Here is a 23,363-nt window from a genome sequence, read left to right as displayed (position 1 = left end):
CGTATTAAAGTGGGCAGATACTGCAGATTCCTGAGTAGCAGCAGCCTGAGACTGGTTTTATCATTTCAGTTAGGAAGCAGGTGCCACTGTATTACTAGTAAATTTAAGACAAAGGTAGAATGTGTCAGCTACACAGATCATCTCCCCATATCTTTATGAGAAAACTTTTTTTTTTTCTGAAGTCTGCAAACAACAGTTAATCATTGCATCTCCTAGTTATGGTGGTAAACAACTCAGTTGTTGATCGGTAGAGCGCATCTGTGGGCTTATAATTCAAGTCAACCGTGCAGGGAGGAGGGAAAGAGAGGAAACACAGTTTCATTTCCCATGAACTCTCCTGACCTTAGTTAAGGTAGGAACTGAGGAAAACACCTGTAAAAATAACAGCCACAAACTACAGAAGGACCAGCAGTTTGAGGTCTAAACACTTTCTGGTTATTGTACATATAAGGTCAAAATCCTCAGCAGTGAATCACAAAACTAGAATTTTAGATAGCCTTTGCATATGATCATAGAAAAAGAACAACGTCCGCTCTATCTCACACCAATTTGATAAAGCAGCATGACATCTACCTGCCAGAATACCAGAGACATGGGCAACTTGATGGGAAGGAAAAATTCAAATATTCTTTCTCACAGAATCATTATTTTATTGACTAGATTAGAATCAGATATCTTCAGCATAATTGCAGGACAACTTTGAATATATCAAAAATTCAAAATGTCATCTCTAAAATGTATTGTGAGCCATCATAAATACAGAAAGTAATAAACCAATTTTGAGGAACTATAATCTTAAATTCTGTGATCCACATGAAAGTGAATTGTTAACATCAAATAACTAAAATGATTTATATATTTACCTCTAAGTCATATAGAAAAGGGTGGGACACACTTAAATGTTCTAGAAAAAACTTACGATTTCACGGCTTTCCTGTATTTATGTGATGATACGGTGTAACTATGAGTCAGTTCCTTGCTGTTCCAAGCCTTAGTTTTCTGATCTCCAAGACGGTGGCACCAAGGTCTGTCCTGCCTTAATTTAGAGGCTCAAAAGGCCCATAGGCCAAAAGGAAAACCATGTTTGGGACAGTGTTTTTCAGTTATCTGCATTCTTGCATGTGGCTTGTAAGAAATTCAGATAATGTGAGGGAATGAATGTTAAAGAGAATCACCAAGAATACTGGTGCTTGGAAAGCTTTTGTGTGGGTAGAGCTGCCACTTTGTTCTGTGTGTCCCAATGCTCCCTGACCTCAGAGACCTGCAGAATGCCCCATGTCCATTGAGCCATGGCCAGCCCTACAGTGAGCAATCCTATCAAATACAAACATCCAGAGGGTTCCAACTCTCAAGTGTCTTACAGAAAATAGAGCCAGGAGCTCCATCTGGCACTCCATTTGCTAAATGTCCCATTGATGTCAAATACTAGAAAATGTGGCTGTTTAAAATCCCAGGGAATAAGATTTCCACTCAGCAGCTTTCTAATGGACACGTACCACATTCTGTGAAGCAAAAGCCCTCTGCTGAGTGGTCCGGTCACAGGCCCTTGCTCACAAGCTCTCTGGGTCTCCGGTGTGATGTGCAAAGACATGCAGATGAGGAAAATGAGTCTAGCCTCTGTGGCTTATTAATATGTTGAGTGCCGATAGAGGGCAGTATTGCATATCTGCAAAAGCTCACACCACAACCTAAGACCACCAAAGCACCTCTTCCACTCTCAGACATCAGTTTAATAATGAACAGGAGCAATTAAAGCAGCTCCCCCATGGAACACATGGCTTCTGGTCAAAGCTCATTATTGCTTCATCACCACTTTGATATTTGCAAAGGGTTTCATAGTCATTTTTAGTCATTATTCCTCCCCAGTACTTTTCTGCTGTATGCCAGATCCATTAGCCTCATTTTTTAGAAGACTGAGATACAGCGAGGTTAACTGAATGGCTTTAGGTCATTCAGCCTAGAGCCAGAGTTAGAAAGAAAACGCAGAGTTCCCACATTCTGTGCTGGAACCCTGAATAAAAATCATCAGCCTTTGTTTGCTGTTGATTCATTAGGGATGATCAGCTTGAGGGTTAACTGGGACTTCACAAACAGCATTCCTATCCCTACCACTGCCTAACTGCTGTTTATCCAGTGAAAGTTGATAAGTGATAATCAAACCAGCTAATTAGGTCTGTTCTGCAGCTCAAGGAAGGAGTGGAAACAGACACAGAAAATCTGGCCAAATGGTGAATATGATCAAGTGCTTTGGGATATTGGTGTTTCATCCTTCAGTGTTCCCTCTCGACTATTCAATAACTGAGAACAGATTGCCAAGAGCCTGGGAGCTGTCAGATCCCTCTCTTTCACTCTTCTGCCATTGACCCCTGACTCCCACAGAATCTCATTTTGCATCCCACATTCTGAAGGCATTGAATCATTTTTTTTTGTCTAAGCACATATTGGCTTCAGTGTCACCTACCTACTGAGGCTGGCTGCCTCATTTGAGACCTGGTGACATGTTCTATTATGTAATATGCTGGCAGATGAGGAACACTCAAATCCTTCCTGTTATGTATGGAGAGTCATCTCTAAAGTGGAGGCTATTTCTTACTAAATGACACTGATAAATTGATAGATGGAACCAACTGACAATAGCTCCATAACAATGTGGTATTTCTCATTGCCAATTTATTTCTAAAATACCATTAAGCAAAAGAAGCCTTTGTGGCTAAGGAAGGGTACCTTTGCATTTTGGAAGCACTTTAAAAAAAAATTGGTACTGGGGATTGAACTCAGAGGAGTTTTAAGCTATTTCCCTAGTACTTTTTTTTTTTTTTTGAAACAGTCTTGTTAAGTTGCTAAGACTGGCCTTGAATTTGCAATCCTCCTGCCTCATCCACCCTAGTGGATGAGACTATAGGTGTATACCACCATGCCTGACTCTTCATGTATTTTGGAATGACAGATTAAGATTACAAGGATTTATGATCAGGCCTTGATGGTAAATGTGCCCTTGTCACTTGTTGCAGTGTGGTCTGGCAGAGCATAAGGGTAAGGGTCAGATGCATAGCACATTGGGCAACTGAAGTATCTGGTTTGGGGTTGTAAAATTTATCTCTGGTGGCATCTCTCTGTCTGGCACCTCACTTACCCCTCTAGAAAAAACTGTTGGTCCCTAGATAGGCAAGTGTTACTTTCGGTCTTAGTAAACCCTGTGCCAGTCTTGGGGCAGTCGGAAAGGGTGGAGGAAAGCATGGTGTTTTGATGGCGCTGGCCTGGTCTCAAGTGACACACCCAAGTCTGAATGGTTTGTGCCCACATCCTTTCCACTGCAGCAGGGTAGCTGGTGGCAGTCGCCTTCACAAGAATTGGTATGTGTTGTTGTTTTTGCCAATTAGAATACCGCTTGATTTTGATATAAATGGGCTATATACTTATTGCCCCAGACACATTGTAAATCAATCTGAGAGATTCAGAGACCAGTATAAAACCATCGGGTCTAAAGTTTGTACAAGTTTCTGTGATTCAATATGGCACCCTGGTATCTAGCTCTCCTCTTTTTTGGTGGGGCGCTATATTGGGGATTTAACCTGCAGGCACTTTATCACTGAGGTACATCCCCAGCTCTTTTTACTTTATTTTGAGACAGTGTCTCCCTAAATTGCTGGCCTAGAACTTGTGATCCTGATCATCCTGCCTCATGCTGGGATTATAGGCATGTGCCACCTTGCCTATATTTTGTAACTTTTTGAGTTGTTGAGTAGTCAGTGTGAATGAACACACATATTTTAGTGTGCCTCAGAATTACTGGGGATACTGATTAAACGTGTGAGTTCTGGACTTCTCTACTGCACAGGAGATTCAAAGGTGGGTTTCCATGGGTCATTCTTTATGGAATGCTGTGTAAACAAATGGGAATCTCTGCTCTTTCTTAGTGGCATGGACTTTAGTCGTCCTTTCTACTCTTTGCCTTCTAGTCTCATTTTGGCCATTGACAGTTATGCTCCTGAGAATGTAGCTTCATTTTACTTTAAGTAGAAATAACTGCCAATCTTATTCACTTTATACTCCATCCTATCACTTGTTTCTTAGGCTCATCAAAAAACTCTGTCCTCCCTTGCTTCCTTTTAGGACATAGAAATATACATTGTGTCTAGCTGTTTGCTTTTGTTATACCCACCAGGTCTGACATGGAGAATAAATGTGAATTCATACCTACTTCATAGGTCATTATACCTTAACTTGCTATTATTGCCATAGGATTGAACAAAGGTGAAACTTGTCTTCAGGTGGCCTGTTGATGAAGATGTTACATAGTATCCATAAAATTCTAATGCATCTTTAGGACCTAATTACATGATTCATGCATAGAATGCCTTAAATTGGTGTTTAAGTACAAATGCATGCACATGTTTAAGGCCAACACAGTGCTATTCAAATATATTTTTATTTCTATACCACAACAGATTTTCTACCATTTTCTAGAACTCGAAAAATTAAAGTCAATGACAGCGGTGAGAAGAAAATTTGCTGTGCAGTTTTCTGTTGTGCCTACAATCTGAGTTATTTATGTTTAAAATTACATATTTCAAAATATTTCAACACTGCCCAAATGCTTTATAAAGACCCAGTATTTCTTTTCTTTAAGAAGTTCTGATTTTGTTTATTGAAGAAGCAAAATTATAATCAAGGAACATTGAAGAGAAAATAATTCACCATTCAAACACATCAGCTGATCTTATTTATTTCAATTTTCTTTCTGTCTTTGTCCATATACTTGCAATTCTAAGAGGTTTGTTTTCTAATGTTAGCTCAGCCATTAGCAAGTATGATCCTGAGAAAGCATCTTAACTTTAATAAGTATGAATAAGTATGTTACTCATTCATGTCATTGGGTAGTTATGGGGATCCAAAGATAATACAGGTGAAAATGCTTTGCATACCATAAAGTGCCTTTAATGCAGAAAGGATTGTCATTTTGATCTAAAGCTCTTATTATGTGACCATGTCTTTTGTCTCTCCAAAAGCTGTTGGCATCTGTTTTTAGAGAGTGACAAATACAAAATTCTCTTTTAGAGATTAAAGAATCTGTAAAGATTTCAGAGTACTTGACCCAAAGAAGAAAAGGCTGAAAAGCTAGTTACTTAATATCTTCAACTATGCAAAGTCTCTGATAAAGGGAGAGTGGGAACCAGCTGCTATCCTTGTCTCCAGATGTAAATAAAAAAGTTATGGGTTTCAATTGAAGAGGAAATTTAAGTTATTTTAAGATCAATTTCCTGAGCATAGGGATTGTTATTAATGAGACTGGGATAGGTAGTATAGGTTCTATTGCTTTCAAAGTTGAAGAATGTTACATTTGTCTTTTGTCATATACAGGTATAAAATAAGCTGGTGGATTCTGTGGCTCAGCAGTTCAGACAGAGCATGGAGGGAATGGCTTATCACTGCTTCACAGTGACTGGTGCTTCAGTTGGGAAGACCAAAAGGCTGAGGATCACTTACATAAAGGGGTCGGAGTCACCTGTAGGTTTCTTCACTGATGTGTCAAATGCCTAGGGTCATATTGGGCCTCTCTCTCCCTGTGTGTCATACCTTATTGCTCAAGTTTTCTCCAAGATGGCCATCTCAGGGTGGCCGATGACATCTTCCATTATTGCTCAGAGCCCCAAGAGTAACTATGAAAGTTGTATGGATTTTTAAACACTTATTTATAAAAATCATAAGACTACTTTTTTGTCTGATTTTCTAACAAAGTTATTGAGGTATAATGGTTATACAAAAAAAAACTACACATATTTAATGTGTGTAATCTGATGAGTTTGAGCACACATGGATATCTGTGATACCTTTGTTACAGTTAAGGCAATAAATGTACTTAGTGCCTCCCTCGGTTTCCTTGTGCCTCCCCCTCCCTTTTATAATAATGTTTAACATGAGATCTACCCTCTTCACAAATTTTTAAAATGTACAATATCGTACTGTTCACTATAAGTACCATGTTATGCAACGGATCTCAAAACTTATTCATCTAGAATAACTGAAACTTTATACCCATTTCCCCCATCTCCAGTTCCTGGAAACTGCTATCATATTCTCTGCTTCTATGGGTTTGACTCTATTAGATACTTCAGATAAGTGGAACCATAAAGTATTTGTCCTTCCTTGACTGGCTGACTTCAATTAGCATAACATCCTCTAGGTTCAACTGAATTGTCATAAATGGAAAAATTTCTTTCTTCTCAAAGACTGAATCATATTCCATTGTGTGTGTGTGTGTGTGTGTGTGTGTGTGTGTGTGTGTGTGTGTCCCATATTTTCTTTATCCATTCTGTAGAGGGACCCTGGGTTGTTTCCACATCTTAGTTATTGTGAATAATGCTAAAATGAATATTGGGAGTGCAGATATCTCTTTGAGATCCTGATTACAATTATTTCGTATATACATCAAGAAGTGGGATTGATGGATCATATGTCAGTTTTATTTAAAAAAATTTTATGAAGAAACTCTATATCATTCTCCATAGTGGATATACAATTTTATGTTCCCATTACCAGGGCGCAAGTAATTTCTCCACGTACATACAAATGGCTAACAGGTATATGACAAAATGCTCATTGTCATTCATTATTCAGGAAATGTAAGTCTAAAGTATCATGAGACTTAGGATGGCTATTATTAAAAAAATAAAAGAAGATAACAAGTGTTTACCAAATGGGCTGGCTTTTATAGTTTAGCTTTGGAATAATATAGTGTCACTTCTACTAAAATAGGATGTTGGAAGCAATCACAAATCCATCTACTTTTAAGAGTTGTAGACCTTATCTCTCAATGCAAGTTAAAGAACTTGGAAACATATTTGGAAACCACTACAAAATCAAACTGTAACTCATTTATTTATTTAACGGATTTCCATTTATTAAGCTAGAAAACTAAGAAAAAAGGCAGCATGTCTTTACCTGTCTTGAAGAGTTTGCAGTAGTGGTGGTGAAGTTAGCCCAGATTTAAGGTGAGATCTTTGGGGAGGGACTTTGTGAAGGCCATTCAGGTTTCCTGCCACTAAAGTCCTTCTTTGGAGGACTAAGAAAAAATTCCTAGTTCTTCTGAATCCAACTAAATCAGCTAGCAACAAGTAGTTTTCAACCCCTTGGCCTGTGTTTTCTGAATTGTGGGCACTGGGACTCCTAATCTTTGGCAGTGAGTCCCATTCTAAATGTAAACAGATGGGGAAAGTGCCAGCATGACGGAGTGTAACACATTCTATTGCAATAACATGCTGATGTTGGTTGGGCAAATGTAGCTGCATTAAACAACTGTATTTGCTGAACCCTGTCCATAAGGACTCAGAAGTTTCACATGGGAGAGATGCACAGCTAATGCCTTTCTCAGGTCCACCCAGGAGAGCCTGGGCAGCACCATTTCGGTTCAGCAGACCATTAGTGCAGCAGCCTGTTTGATTATGAGCTTTCAGGGGAATGTACCAGGTTGGCCATAGTGACTTGTAATCATTTATTTCATGTTCTGCAGCTTATGAATTTGTTTTTTCAGGGCAGACAATATAATTAAGCAACCTCAAAACCAACCTCCTTTGCTACCACCTAAAATAACTTCATGACTGAAATAGGTCCCATTGCCAGCTTGACCACATTTGACTCAGAATCAGTCTGCTGTTCCCTCTGCCCCTCCCCAGCCTTCCTCCCTTGGCACAGAAAAAGGCTGAATAAGCTCAGTCTACCTTCCAGCCCAGTAGAGGGTTTTCTTTCCTTTGCTTTTCTTGGTCAGGCTAGAGGAGGTAGCAATCCATTGCTGACACCAGAGGGGTGCCCACAGAATCACTTGTTCAAACATACTTCTCCTTCCATCCTGAACAAAACCATCAGTTGCTATTTTGATAGCTTGTAGCATTGACTCTAGAAAGTTCAGTAAAACTTAAATGTTTTCTGGTTCAGTGCATTGACTCAAAAATACTAATGACCATAATAATCAATATGTTTTTTTTTTTGCAATCAGCGTGTGCCACCCACTTTGCTGATATTTTTTTCTTGTAACATCTTATGAAGTCTCTACTTAACAAGGGACAATGAGTCAGTCACTGTTATTATCCCCATATCATTAATAAGGAAACTGAGGCCTCTAGAACTTAAATAGGTTGCCCACAGCAAGGAAGAATCAGAGCCAACTTTTGAACTTAAGTCTGTCTTACTTCAGAACTCTTGTTTTTAAACACTGTGTGGTTATACCATTGGTAAAATGATAGATCCTGGGAATTTGAGACTTCTATACATTTTTAATTATTACATTTACAATACATTTTAGTGGTGGAATCTGGAGTAGGGGCATAAAAATATCTCCTTCTTAGAAAGAACCCTCAGGACACTGAGAAAATGCAAATATAAGATATAGGGAGATACTAAGCATAAGTCTATACATTAAGGATTTATTGCCTACCAACTATGCATGGAGAATTATACTAGGGGATAGGAGTGTGGGGTCAGCCTAGTCAACCTGCAGCTCAACATCTTTCATATGCTCTTTCTACTGACTTTGGGTTATAAGGGCAAGATGTATAGAAGGGATTTCAAGTTGAGGCCGTGTTGCTCTATACTAAGTTCACCTTGTTCCTTGGCTTTCTGTCCACTACATTTCCCTGCCATTTCCTAGAGCCATTGTCTCATCCTTGGTACCTAGAACTGATATTGCTTTATCAAAAAAACAAACAAAAAAACCCCAATCAAAACAAAAATCAAATGATAATCGCACCAACAATAATAAGCACTCACCAAATGCCAGGCACTGTTTTAAGGTCTTTATATGATCTAAACTTCTTAATAACCTTGGAAGGGTTTAGAGATATAGAGCTCTGTATCTTCCCTTTAGTCAGTTGAGACTGCTATCTCACAACATTTCTAGCACTATTTTCTGCCCCTAAAACAGAAAGGCAAGTTTGAGAGAATTTCTGACACTTAGGTCAGAGTTCTGAATAGGACCAGCAAGGAGTGAGCAGGACAAGATAACAACCTCTAGGCAGCTTTAGGAAGAGCAATGTGGGTGCCTTCCACTCTGGAAAATTGAACCATTCATGTGGGTCAATCACACTGTGTAGAAATGACAGCACTCTGGGAATTTACACTGAACCTCCCAGACCAGCCTCACTCTCAATCATCCTGATTTAGCCCCTAAAGTCCCAGAAGACCCAAAGCTGTCATTTGTGTTTGATTGTAGCATGAACACCCTGTGGAAGAAAATACAATGGAAAAGCAAGACCTCAGGGTCCAAGGCAGCAAACATCTTCAGCAGAGCAGCTGCGGGGACTTAGAAACCCACAAGAACCCCCTGTATGAGCAGTGGTAGCTTGGCTGGTGACCCAGTGGACGTAGAGCAGCTGGACTCCCTGGATGTTGTCATCCTGGGCTTGTCCCTGATGGACGGGAAGTACTTTCCTCAGAGTGAGCACTTAGTGCTGACTGAGAGAATCGATGGGAGAGAGGGGGCTTGAAGGTTCCAGAGGAATCATAAATATTTTATACTGTCGAATCAAATGGAAAAGGCAAAGCTATTTCTTTTTCAAATGGAAGTGGTGGAGACTTCAAGATTCCATTCAAGATTAATAGGCACACTGGCCTGTATTCAGAGCTTGGAGACAAAACAAAAAGGACCAGTTGAAGTTGTGAAGCACAGAAATAGAAAGAATTCCAGGGCTGGAAAGGGCAGCCTTTAGTCATGAACCCCATAGGCCATGAGGTTGGCTGATCTGCAAACATGTCTCCTTTTAAACATTCCTGGAAACAGTGTAAACTAGAACATTGTTTTCAATACATTCTTATGAGTTTGGCTTGAACAATAACATCAGAGGTTACATGTGAAATCATGGGGATGGATGAAATATTGGGAGTGGCCTTGTTCCTCCTCTGCCCTCTGCCAGGGCCCATCACGCCTTGAATCATTCCAGAGTGCTGAGCATTTAGGCTGTTTGTAGACACCGACAAGGACAGATATCTCACCTCTTGCTTTGGGAATTTCTTTCAAGTTTAATGGACCCTGAAGGCAAATGGAAGGTGATTTTCGAAGCCATTTCCTTTGATTGACCTATTTCCAAAAAAGGATGCCTCTACCTCTGTTTTCTGCTCATTTCTGTGGAAAGATTATGCAGTGATGCTTCTTTACAGAGCCTACAGCCTATTTCTCTCTTTGTGATCTGAGACAATCTTAGGAAGTCAGCTCAGAATTTATCGTCAGGGCAAGGTGGATCAGCTAGTTCTTTTGGAGGGGGAGGAGAATAGGGTATAGCTGACCATTTGGGGATTTTCCTGGCCCAGGAGAGGCTTCCAGGAAGCAGTGCCACTCTGTTCAGGCTTTCTAAGGCACAGATCTATGTTGGTCACATCCTGTGTGGGTCCTGCCCCAGGTCGCATGAGGAATAAAAGATAAGCTCACATTTCCTGCCTGCCAGGGACATGCAGTCTTTCAATTTTGGTTTCTTGCTGTCATGGCTCTCAGCTACACCCAGGTCTCTGCTGAGCTCACACTAACCCTGAAGGGAGTCAGGCAACCTGGGCTAATCTATCTATGCAGCTCCAGAAAGCGGGAGCATTAATCGGATGACTCTTGACCTCAGGAAACACATAGTTTGGGAGTTAGGAGGAAAAGCAGTTAGCAAAGCAGAGCAAGACAGAATGTTTCTGATCAGGGTCCCTTATAACCACAGCCTGCCTCTGTGAGAGGCTGCTGGCACATGCACCCCTTGGTAGCCGCCCTTAGCCAGGGCATGAGGACTTTCTCTTTGCCATTCATCCTTGTTTCTAACCACATGTCCCACTGGCCTGTCTGCAAGAGAAATGGGAGATACCATTCTGATGCCTTAGAAGGTGCTGCGTTCTGGGGCTTCCTGTCCCCTGCACCTCTCCCCACTGCACCTGTGGGGCTCAGGGTTACTCTGTTGCCCACAGTACCTCCATTAGTGCTGGCAGCCCAATCTGGCACAAGGCTTTAAGACAGCGGTGCTCTTTCCTTCAAGGTCAATCCAGAAAGTTCTTATCATGCATCACTCCCTTGAAAACAAAACAAAACAATGCCCCTCCCCCACAAACCTCAAATCCACACTCCACCCCAACAGCAACAAAAATAAACCTTGAGGGTTAGGAAAATTAGAGAAGCAGTGTTACCTCATTCTTGGGGCGCTGCCTTCACTTTTGATTTTAAAGTAAATGGAAGATTCAGGGGGAGGACCACACAAACACACACAAAAAATCACTAGTTCCCCAAGATGCATATTTCCTTTGCTTTTGTCCCCTTCTGCCTTTTCCTTGCCCTGCCAGCACCTCTGTGCTAGGAATCCAATGCCCAACACCTCGATGTGTGGCATTTAATTTATGAGTTTCCATTCCTATCAGAGTGCTGGCTGAGTTTGAGGCTTCTCTTGCATATCTCCCCAGGTGAGGTCAGCCAGACTACACACAGGTAGCCCAGGGTGGTCAGCAAACCACAGACCATTGTCAGGGACATGAAAGCATCCTGCCCTTGTGATGATTTATTTCCTCCTTCTGCCCTTTTTATGCCATCTTCCCCCTTTTTCTCCTGCTTGTTCAGTTTTTCCTCCCTAGTTTTTTTTTTTGGAACTAGAAGATATGTTTTTCTGTCACTCCTTGTTGTAACCTTAGAAGAGGCATGGTACCCCTTGGGACTCATTTTCTTCATGCATAGAAACAGGGGGTGAGACTACAGTTTAGGGAGAAGTCAAGGGGGCTGATCTAGTTGAAATGACAACCCAGGGCCTGCAGTCTTCTCCAGATGCTTTTGCTGGCCCACCCAGGGCAGCTTTTAATGGGGCTCCCAAGGGCTTGCTGGGCTCTACAATGTCAAACATTCATGGAAGTCAGCTCTGCTAGTCAGCAGACTCCCTTATTAGCACAAGAACCCCTGCTGGATGCTCAAAATAACAGATAATACCAAACTCACTCTCTCTCTCTCTCTCTCTCTCTCTCTCTCTCTATATATATATATATATATATATATATATGTATATATATATATAAAATCTATATGTGTATATATATATATGTTGGTTATATATATTATATTTATATATATTTTTATATATTTTTTCCTATACATACATGCATACCTATAATGAAGTTTAATTTGTAAATGAGCAACAGTAGGAGCACATTTATTTCCAACCATAAATACTAATAAAATAGAACAATTATAACAATATATGGTAATAAAAATTATGTGAACCTGTGTTGTCTTTCAAAATATCCTACTATAGCTTTTCACTGATAACATGCTCTTTATAGCTTCTCTTTGGCATTTCCAAATTGCCAGCATCATTACTCCTGTGCTCTTTACTCTTACTTTTAAGTAAAATCAGGGTTACTGGAACATAAGCAGTGCAATACTGTGACAGTTCAACGGATAAGAGAAATCTACTGAGTGACTAACAGGAGGGTATGCCCACTGTGTAAGGAGGCTGGACGACAAGATGACTCACATTCCAGGCAGAACCAAGCAAGACAGCACAAGATTTCATAGTGCTACTCAGAATAGCACTCAATTTTAAACCTAATAATTTTTTTCTGAAATCTTTCTTTTAACATTTTTCAGACTGTGGTTAACGGCAAGTAAATGAAACTGCAGTGAAATTGTGAATAAGGCCTGGTGGAGGGGACTATAGCATTTTTTTTCCCCTCTCCTGCCCACATTTGGCACTGTGGCTACAGAAGGAAAGCGATTGCTAGCTCCACGCCAAGCTGCTAAGGCAGTGTTTCCTCTCAGTTGTCACTGAGTGCATGTCGTCCTCTGAGAGACACATCTCTGCCAACATAGGGTGTGACCTTGGCCGCCTCTGCCAGTATACTAGCATCTGAACCAAGCCAAACGGGAGCTATAAAAGGGACTGCAGGGGCCAATGAAGTCATGTCTGAAAACATTTGTAAGATCTTTGGGTTTCCACAGCATTTTTCTTTCTAGAACGAGGCTCTCTCTTAAAAACAATGAAATAAAATGCCATTTGTGGGGTGAATTTTAATACACGGCGTACAATAATCCCATCATCCTGCTGTGGTTGAGTCCCCAATCCTGAGGCAGGGCCAAAATGTAGCAATTTAAATTATTTATCAACATATTTTTCCCCTCATCCCCACATGGATGTTGAAATGGTTCTCTAATACATTTTTTAAAATATGCTGTAGGTTCACGACCTCAGCTTCAGGGAATCATTACATCTCATCAGCTGACAGCACCAGTAATCAGCTCCAAAGAGCATGTGTGCTTCAAAAAGACTGACTCAGAACAGCCTCAGAGGATTGTTCTGTGGGGTGCAGGTCGGGGTTCAAGCTGAGTTTTTCAACACTGGGCAAGGTTCGGGGCTTGTTTCAGGGCTGGGATTATGATGTGGTTCTTGCAATTAATCTCTTTCACAAAAGATACAAGAAGTTAATGTGGATTCCCTAGAAGCTGCTGAGGTTTAAGATTCTTAATTTTAGTGAGAATTTAAAATGGAAGGCCCACCAGTAGCATTTGCCCTCAGAAATGTGACCTAATCATATTTATTTTCTTTTAATGTCCTCAAGACTGGCAACCCCGGAAACAAGGTGGATTATGCACAAGGATTTTCCAAATTATCATAAGGCTTCAAACCGTGTAAATCCCAGCCAAGAATGAGCCCTTAGAATATTGCTCCAGCAGGAGGCGACATAAAGATAAGGTGAGCCTCTTTAGAGGCTGTAGGATTTATAGCACATAGTAGGAATTCTTTAAACTGAGCCCTCAGATCAAAAAGGGCTACTAAATGGAATTCTATGAAACTGCCAGTATCCAACTATTTCTTCTCTATAAAAATGACTGTCTTATGTAGTTTGACTTAATGTGCACCCTTCAGATGTGATTGTGACCTTTTTATTTCAGAATAGAAGGAAGACCCCATGTAGAGTTTGGAATACACACTTATGTGTCCTCCCAGGCCTTGTCTGATTCAGAGAGCATCCTATATCTCTGTGAAGCCCCTCCTGATTTCCACTACCCCAATCAGAGTTAGTCTCTTTCATTCTGGGGTTTTACTGATAGCTTCCTAACAGTATTTATGAAATGCAGACATTTAATTACAGCAATTTGTGTTTGTGAAGACCCCTAAAATTCCAAAATTTTTGAGGTCATCATATATAATATTTCAACTTCTAGCTACCTTTTCTCATAGTAAGTGCTGTTCATTTCATTTTGCTGTTCATCACTCCCTAAGTCTAGCAAAATTGACTACAACTAGTTGGCTGTTCCAGAATTTATAATGAAGTTATAATTTTTGATCCATGGGGTTTTTAAAAAATGGTTATAATCTTTTATACTGGGATTTGAAAAGCATGTTGTCTTTGTAATCTTACGAACTCCATAGCGTTTCTGTGTTGTGTACAACCGCGTGGCCCTTGCATTGATGTGATTTCAAAGAATACATCAGATCAAAGATGACCAGTTTTCATATCACTTTCTGGTGTTCATATATGAATACACTACCGGTGACACTCTCCATCATGTATAACCACAAGAACAGGATCCTAATTAGAATAAGTTTTATTTCATGTATGTATAATATGTCAAAATATACTCTGCTGTCATGTATAGCTAAAAAAGAGCAAATTAAAAAAAACAAAGTCGACCGGTTTTCTCAGTCTCAAACTAACCTGCAGTTCATCTTGCTGAGTTCCCCACTGAGGGTAGTGGTGAGGGGGGTTACATGGGGCACTGAGGGTGTTCAGGGCCTGAACATGTTCAGCTAAACCACATGCGTGCATGCTGCATAGGGTGGGGAATTGAGGAGCCCTGAAGCATCAAGTTCAACATGTGTCAAATTTTGGAACAGAGCATCATCTCTTCATCCTCCTTTTTGTCTTCCTTCTGCCAACCTGTTCCCATTCCCATGTGGGTATCCACAGTGAGGAATTCTAATGTTGCCCAGATATCCAAGCCAGAAGCCCTGGAGACCGAGTCCACCTCCCACCCCTCACCTCCCCAACCTCAGATGGATTATCTCACTGTTCCTCTGCTCTGTGTCCTTCATCATTACCACCACTGCCTGGAGAAATTCAAGGGATCCACATTTCTCTTCCTGGCTAGCCTACTGGCTTTTCTACTTCCTCTCGTCTTCTTTGCTTTCTCCATCAAAGTAAGCTTTAGAAACTTCACTTCTGATCATGTTGCCCCTTTCTGAAATTCCTCCTTACAAGTTACTATAAGGCTTCCTGCCTTATGCTCTAGAACCTTGGCTCTCCATTCCCCACCCATGCAGTCAGTTATAATGAAATATCCCCCAATTCCTCTTCCTCTGTTTTTGTTTTTGCTGCTTTCTTTGAATGGTAAGCTCACACCTTCACATCACTTGGTCAACTTTAGATCAGCTCAAGGATCACCTCCACCATTACCTCCCTGGTTCCCATAGTGCCCTCAGCTTACCTCTAGCAGGGCGATGGGAGATTTCAGTCCATCAGCAGCTCATCTTAGCTGACAATTGAATGTATTTCCTGTGCCACTGCCTTTGCTTTGTTTATGGGATGCTACATGATTCATAGATTCTTGTTCTGAGTCTATTCAATAATTTGCTCTCCTTGGATAGGACAGTGATTAGTTATGAAGATCAAGCTCCAGTTCTGGATGTGGTAATCCTGTACCTTGAATATTTCATAGCCTGCTACCATGGGCATTAATTCATGAATGACAGAGATCAGGCACCGTGCATTTTAGCTAGTTAAAATTTAAAAATCTACCACCTCTGGTCCTTTCCCCTTGGAAGTAAATTACAAAAGGAGGTCATTGAGGGCAAATCCTCTTTCTTTCAGAGTGGAAATCTAGTGACCAAAAAAGGGCTATGGCTGTGGCTCAGTGGTAGAGCACCTGCCTCACATGCGTGAGGCACTGGGTTTGATCCTCAGCACCACATAAAAATAAATAAAGATATTGTGTCCAACTACAACTAAAAAAATTTAAAAAAAGAAGAACAATAGACTTGTTCAACCTGTCTCAGAAATATGAACAAGAGACAAAACCTCACATCCCCTAAGGGAGAATTGTCATCCATCTTATGCTGCACTCAACTTGGTCACTTCCTTCCTAATCAGAGGGGCCAGGAAGTCCTATCTGAGCCTTATGCAAGACAATAAAATCCCTGAGCTGGGGCATATACCTGAAAGTTGGCAGGAGCTGTGACTCACCCTTACTCTTGCAAGCCTAGTCATTTCAAGGCACAGTCATGCCAATGCGACACCCAGTAATAGTTTCCAGTCGACAAGCATCAATAAACAAGAGATAACCAGTCATCTCTAGATTCTGCATGGAGCCTCTGCTCTGAGGCTCAGCCAGCTCAAGGGAACTCTAGGTGACAAAGCAGCCACCTTTATTTCCAATGCACATATTCCCTGTGGTTCAACTACTGCTGATGCTGTTTCTTGGCACTGAGCTAAACTTGGGGGCTTTTATAGAGTATGAATTTCAGAGTTTAAAGACTATTACATAATTGAAACAATATTGTTTTTAAAACCATGTAACTTGGCTCTATTGGGTGCAGCTAAAATTAGAGGACACTATTCAAGTGAGATACAAGTTATGGAAAACCTCAGAGGAATAGCATACAGCAGAGACAGCTAGTCTCACCCCAGACTGGCCAGTACTCTCAAAAGTTGTATCCAGAGGTGACAGGAGCCAGGCAGGCCTTTGAAAGCCCTGGCTTAGAACTTGGCACGGCCACTGTAGAGATCGTTCATGCTGCAAATTCAGTCATTGATGCAAGGGCAGAGCAGAAAGGCAGGAGGAGTGGGTGTCTTACTGCTAATTGATTTAGTCTAAGCTCAAGTCTAGCCTTCCTTGGCAGACACAACCGTTACTATTAAGAGAGACTGAAACTAATCAAAGCTATTTACGTGGATGTGCCAAGCCATGGAGACGATGCAATTATGTGCACAGACCCATGTTGATGAGTCGTCTGTGGCAAACTCTGCTGCACAAGAGGGGGTCATGTAGTAGCAAAATGGGAGTGTTTCGAAGAGAAAGCCTGCTAATGTAAAATGAAGAGCTGACTCAGATACAACATGACAGGAGACAGGTGTGTGCTCCGGGTGCAGCCTCTCCATGGAAACTGGAGCTCCGTCAGGCTAACTAAGCAATCTGCAGCTCGCTCACAGAGGGGTTTCAACCCAAATAGACATAACCTCCTCTAACTTCCGTTGAGTAATCCATCAGAATTTTACAATAAGAATGTGTGTTTCTTATTCATTCTTTTAGTTCAATGGTGCAGTGATAAGACCGAGGAGTGGAGTGGGGCTGGCAAGGGAGGGAAGGAACACACAGATTAGTCAGCTGCCAGTGAGGGACATTCACCTATTTCTGATTTATCTTAATTTTGGGGGGGGCCATGTTTATGTATAAAACTTTGCATTTATATAGATTTATAGCAAAAACCTTGGAGATGGCTATTTCTCCTGTGCCCTTTTGCAGACGAGGGGATTATAAATAAAAGAAGCTAAGTGAGTTGCTTTAGATTACAAAGCTAGCACAGGAAGGAGACATACTCAAACCACAGTCCCCAGTCTCCAAACCTAGTGTTCTTTCCTTCAGAAATGTACTACCTTTTTTCCTGAAAATCATGCAGATCATAAGGACAAAATTATGCTTCCCATGATTAGTTGGGCCCAGTGTGCATGCTACCATGTCACCTCTGGGTCTCTAGGTATTGGGTGAAAATATTTGTTCTGCAACTGGAGATCCCAGGGTTCTCAGGAAGAAGCTGTGAAGGGGACTTTGAGATGGATTGCCAGGCCCTTGGGTCACTGGGGAAAGGCTTGAACCAAGTGAGAAATGTGGCTCCATTTCCTGTACCAGCACGGGGATGAGGTTGGTGGGTGCCTTTGCCACTAAGGAAAAAGAAATGTCCATAACTGTGAGGAGCAGAAGTTAGGAATTCTCTTGACCTCCTCCATAGGTCAGCTCCTCAGGAGCCTGGGGGAAATTCCCTGATACCATGGAGTAAAATAAGTATAGCTCTGTTGTGGACAACAAGATCTAACATTGCTGAGAGTTGGAGGCGATCCATAGATGTTGAGAACAAAATATGCATACGGGTACCCTTTGTGACCACTTGCTATGATTAGACAGTAGACAAACACACAACAGGTGTTAGGAGCCAGGGGATGTGAACCACCCCACACACAATCCCTGTCCACAAGTCCAGTCTAAACAGGGAGATGCACTTTTAACCCTGGGCTTTTCCCACATAGGACTCCCAGTGAAGCCCTCAGGAAGAATCTCTGGGGCTGGACCTCGGGGTGCACATTTGGTTAGACCCTGCATCATCCTGAGGCTCTCTCAGGGTTGGGGACTGCTGGAAGTGCACACAGGCTGTGAGGGGAGAATGAGAAGCAGCTGGCCCATGCAGAGGGAAGGAGGGAAGAGTGGGGAGAACCAGGAGAGCTGAGTGATGGATTCATTCATTCAGCAGATGTTTACTGAGAGTCTATCATGTGTCAGCTATTCTTCTGGGTGCTGGTACTATCACAGTAAACAAAACAGATAAAAAAAATGTCATTTCTGATTTGGGGGTACTTGAAGTGCATCCATATTGGTGGAGAAATGAGGGAGGGGAGAGAGAGATCCTATTCTCAGTGTGAATCTGAGGAAATTGAAGCTTTGCCACTTACAAATTGGTGGACCTAAGAGGCAAACACAGGCTGTCCCAACTCCACCATGTGCTGCCATGTACATACAGAAGGCTCTCCTTTAGTTAGTCCCAAATCCTTGTCAAGGAAGCTATGGGAACGCTGGCACTAGAAACTAAATGTTGCTGTGATTGTATACATGGTCCTTCAGTTATTTTCCTTTTTTCTCCTGAGCTTGTGGGGAGACAAGGGTTACACATGCATCTGCTTTTGGTCAGCAGTTTTACTATCAGCTTCCAGACCAATTGGATAGAGATATTCATCTACGCAAATAGCATAACTCCCTTAAGGAATCCAAGACATTTTAGAAACCGCAATCAAATTTGTAAAATAAGGCAAAGCAAAGCATAACAAAACACCAGCAAAGAGTTATTTAACCATTTATTTTGGGTTGTTGTTGTTACGCAAAGCTGTGATTACGAACCAGAATTAACAAATATACAGGGCAAGGGAAGAAAGTTTATTGACATATTATTTTCAGGACAAACAATAATAGCAAATGTGTATATTTCAGGGGCTTTTATGTGTATGACATTCCCAAACCAAGACTGAAATTCCTGTACTAAAAGAAAATCACTACTCGGCTAGAGGAACAAAGTATGGAATAAATTGACATTTTCTAGCAATTTCTTCCTTTCAATTTTATGCTAGTCACGGGAAAGAATATACTTTGTTAAGGAAATTCATCAACAGTTTGGTTTTCAGTGGAAAATTGCTATACATATATATCTACCCATGGTTACTTCCATTTAAAGAGAAAGAAAACAAACCCCAAATGCTTAAAACAATGGTTGGTTTTATTTCACAGGTGATATGAAATTTATCCTTTCATATTACAATACGCAAAACAGTGCTGTGTGCTACTTCCTTTTCAGTGAATGGGCAAATCCTCCCAGTTCCCAGGATCTTGATCTTGACCTCCACTTCACTATAGCATCCCATGGTCCTAACCTGGATCTTTCCATCATCCACAATGCATTCTAGAGCCCATAATTTAGCCTCTTTAGCCCCTTGATTCTTCTTCCTCTTCCTCCCAAGATGTTTCTCTGCATCTTTAGCAGAAGCTACAGTCTTTGGACACCTTGTTTGCTCTTCAGTCTGTCCTTCTTCCCCCAATCCTTGCTCAGTAAAGCCATTCTTCAACTGCCACTTAAGCTCTCTCTTCTTGCACTGCTGTTCCCTGTCCTTAGATACATTTTCCTCACATCTCCACCAATCTGGGTGCTCTAGAAAATCAGGGTCCATCACTCCATAAAAATAGGAATTTTAAAATCTTTTGTGTTCACTGTCAAAGACCCAGCATCCAGGAAACTCTAGAGGCTCACTAAACATCTGCTGAATGAATGAATGAATCAATCAATCAATCTATCACTCAGTTCTCCTGGTTCTCCCCACTCTTCCCTCCTTCCCTCTGCACAGGCCAGCTGCTCCTTATTCTCCCCTCACAATCTGTGTGCACTTCTAGTATCCCCCAGTATCAGGATGATGGGGGATCTAACCCAATGAACCCTGAGGCCCAGCCCTAGCTAGATTTTCCTGGGGTCTTGGCTGGGGGCCATGTGTGGTAAAGCCCAGGGTTACAAGCTCATCTCCCTGAGTAGACTGGACTTGTGGACAAGTAATTTGTGTTTGAGTTTGCATCCCCTGGCTCCTGGCACCTCTTGCATAAGTGTTTCCTGAATCAAATGCAGGAATGACTCCAATGTGGTTTCGAACAAGTCATATACTCTGTGTGTGAGTGCTTATATTGGGAAATAACGCTGTTAGAACACTCAGTCCTTCATTTCCTTTGTCACTCCAATACTCCAACAGCTTTTCTATGGGAAGCACAGTAGTCAGTAAGCGGAAGGTCACATCTGAAATCCCATTGGAACTTCAAGTTCTAATATAATCCCATAGGTGTGTGCTTGGGACCTGAGCAATACTGGGCCCAAAGCATAGTGCAAGCCATCACTGATTCACGTTCCTGTTCCTGTTGGTTTGCTAGAGAACCTGGACTTTTCAAGAATCTCTGTTCATGTGTTTTTGACAGATGCACTCAATCTGCTCAGCAATGCAGGGAGTGGTAAGAGGGCCAATGGCTGTAGGGGGAGGGCAGCACTGGAGGGTGTACTGCATAAAATCACTCCCCCTCTCTCACATATTTTTTTTTTTAGGCCAACTGGACCATTGAAATTAGGTAATGGTTTCACTTAGTCCTAAGGATGTAGTGAAGCCACTGTGCCAGGCCTGGTTCTCTGCTTAAAACAAAAAACAAAAAACAAACAAACAAAAAATCTTGCCAAGAGGGGCTGGTTCTTTAGAAGGATCTTCAAGGACAGGGATGGGTGAAAAGAGGTTTCATACATAAACAGAGCCTTTAAAATCCCCCAAACCATTAGAAACTAGTGAAAGATGGAGGAGGCTGGAAATGAGAAATTGGCTTTTGGCACTTCTGAGTCTCCCCAGCTGATTACAGCCACCCAAAGCCTTTATCGCTTCTCCAAGGTCAGCAGAGAGTGTGGAGCCAACAGGGAGGGAGGGAGCTGCTGATGGTGGAGGAGAAGAGGAGGGGAAGGAAGGGAAGAAAGCAAAGCAAAAGGGGGGGCTGGGAGGGGACTGACAAAACCCAGGCAAGACTGCTCCCAGGGGCTGAGGCTCTGGAAAACAAATTTGGAAACATTATCCCACAAGATCTCCATTGAAGACATTAAGCTCAGAGGCCCAAAGGGACCCATTGAAGAGGGGAGGCCAGAGCTAGGGATCTCAGAGGCTCAGCCTGTTCTAGTGAAATCAAAACAGCATGAGCCAAACAGCTCATGAAGAGATAAGGGATTAGACCCCGCTCAAAACCATGTAAAGATGAGGGAATCTCTAACATTCTTGAGTTCCCCATAGAAAAGGGGCTTGTTCAGTTCAAGAATGAACTGTGAAAAGCCGGAATTCTACTCTGGGGTCTCTGATGAAGCATAAAAATTAGAAAAACAAAAAATTCTCCCAAGGTCATTTGGGGGAAATGGCATGTGACCCTCCTTCCAGGGTTGGCAACGAAGAGCAAAGCCCACAGACACACCTTTGTGATTGCATTTGAAATGGCAGGGAATGATGAGTTCAGAGGATTTGGAATCCACTGATGAGATGAGTTCTTATTAAAATTCAAAAAAAGTAAACATGAACCAGGGATATTTTTATTGTTGTTTTCCCCTACGTGGTAGAGCATTTGCATCTTGGATTGGATTCCAATTGTTCCTTGGGAAACTGTCATTCAGTCTTAAAAATAAAAATAATTTTTCCCCCTAACTAAGCAAAGAAGGCTTTAGGCAGTTATGAGTAGTAAAGAGGAGGGATACCACTAGTAAGGAAGCTGTGGTGGATGTGGAACTGGTCCCTTGGTGTTAGGGGGGTGCATGGGTCAGGTATCAGGTCATAGGCACTGATATTTATGCTGAACATTCAAAAAGTCACTTCCTGGAACCCAGCAGTTCACACCAAGATTCCCCATTCAGGGCATCATGAACATAATCTGAGCTCTGCAGAAGGATTTCTCCAATTATTCCAGATGTATTTCAGGTCTAGGAAGTGAATTTTAATACTAGGCAGAGAGCAAGGCCTTTGGGACCTCTTAGAATTCTGAAATGCTAAAAGAGACCCCCTGAAGCTCATCATCCACCTCCCTGAGCACTGATGCATATTTATATTTAGAAAGGAGCAAATATTTGCTACTTTGGTGTTCCCAGTGTAAGCAATGAGTCTGTAGGCTGTTGCATTATTATGGGGAGAGTTTGGTGGCCTGTGACCCTTTAGAACCAGGAAAGTTGGAAGGTTCTTGTCAATGAAGAGCTCAAGAAATGATCACTGATCCCTTATTCCTGGGGCCTAGGGGCCAAGGGAAGATGCTGCTCAGAACCTATAATCCTTTAGTTCTCTCTCTCTGGCAGCAGAGCCCATCCCTCTAAACTGGTTATGGAATGGCCACATTGTCAATAAGGTCTACTCCAAAAGGTCCATGTTAATGTGAAAGGTTTCAGTTTCACCATACAAGGTTGTCCCTGGAACGAAGCTTGGAGATCCAGTTTGGTGACTGATGCTGGCTGTCTCCCTTTCCTCTTGTTCTAGACTAATGTGCTCATGTCATTGAGGTGTTGAGGAGGGACAACAATAGCGGACCTGGCTTTCGCTTTGTGCTCACACAGAAGATTCAAAGTTTCTATGCATTGGTTTTAAATATCTACTGGTGTGAGAATAATAAAACAGAAACTCGAGTTAGTGACAAGAGTTAGTGTTACTCAGACAATTTAGAAATTAAACAAAAGGAATAGAAAATTTGGGACGAATAAGAAAAAAATTAACCCAGCAATTCTAGATGCCATGAAAATACAAACTGTTAATTTGTAAAGGTTTCATGCATTAGGAGAGTATTTCTAGCTCTTGAACAGCTTGATCAATGGAAGACTTGTCATGGTGTAGCAATTGGGATACTTGTTGCCTGCCATTCTGTGGTCCAGCTGCCCCTAGGATCTCAGGGAAGGAGAGTAAGGCATCCCTGGGTCTTAAAATTCCTCAGACTGGAAGTGACTCAGATCATTTCCACTCATATGAATATTCTGGTTTTTTATTGTTTCTTAAAAAAAAATCACCCCAAATGTAGTGGCTTACAAAAATGACAACATTTGTTTTGCTCATGAATTTACAATTCCGGCAGGCTCAGT

The 23,363-nt window shown here is 41.6% G+C and overlaps 2 long non-coding RNA genes across 3 annotated transcripts in view; one reads left to right on the top strand and one right to left on the bottom strand.

Moving 5' to 3' along the window:
* LOC139701394 (uncharacterized) overlaps positions 1–15,483 on the bottom strand; it is a 62,808-nt gene extending 47,325 nt beyond the window's left edge. The window contains exon 1 of the long non-coding RNA XR_011703951.1: positions 15,425–15,483. This is a non-coding gene — a long non-coding RNA (uncharacterized lncRNA). The remainder of the gene's footprint in view (positions 1–15,424) is intronic.
* Positions 3,218–6,151, top strand: LOC114087023 (uncharacterized). 2 transcript variants are annotated; one of them, XR_003581743.2, is made up of 2 exons: positions 3,218–3,353; positions 5,362–6,151. It is a non-coding gene; the product is annotated as an uncharacterized lncRNA (long non-coding RNA). The 2 variants fall into 2 exon arrangements; XR_003581744.2 differs by lacking the exon at positions 3,218–3,353 and adding an exon at positions 3,459–3,849.
* Positions 15,484–23,363: the final 7,880 nt, after the last annotated feature.

This window comes from Marmota flaviventris, chromosome 12 (assembly GCF_047511675.1).
Source record: "Marmota flaviventris isolate mMarFla1 chromosome 12, mMarFla1.hap1, whole genome shotgun sequence".
Taxonomy (NCBI): Eukaryota; Metazoa; Chordata; class Mammalia; order Rodentia; family Sciuridae; genus Marmota; species Marmota flaviventris.
The sequence above is the reverse complement of the archived record's forward strand: the minus strand, read 5'-3'. Positions and strand labels throughout refer to the sequence as shown.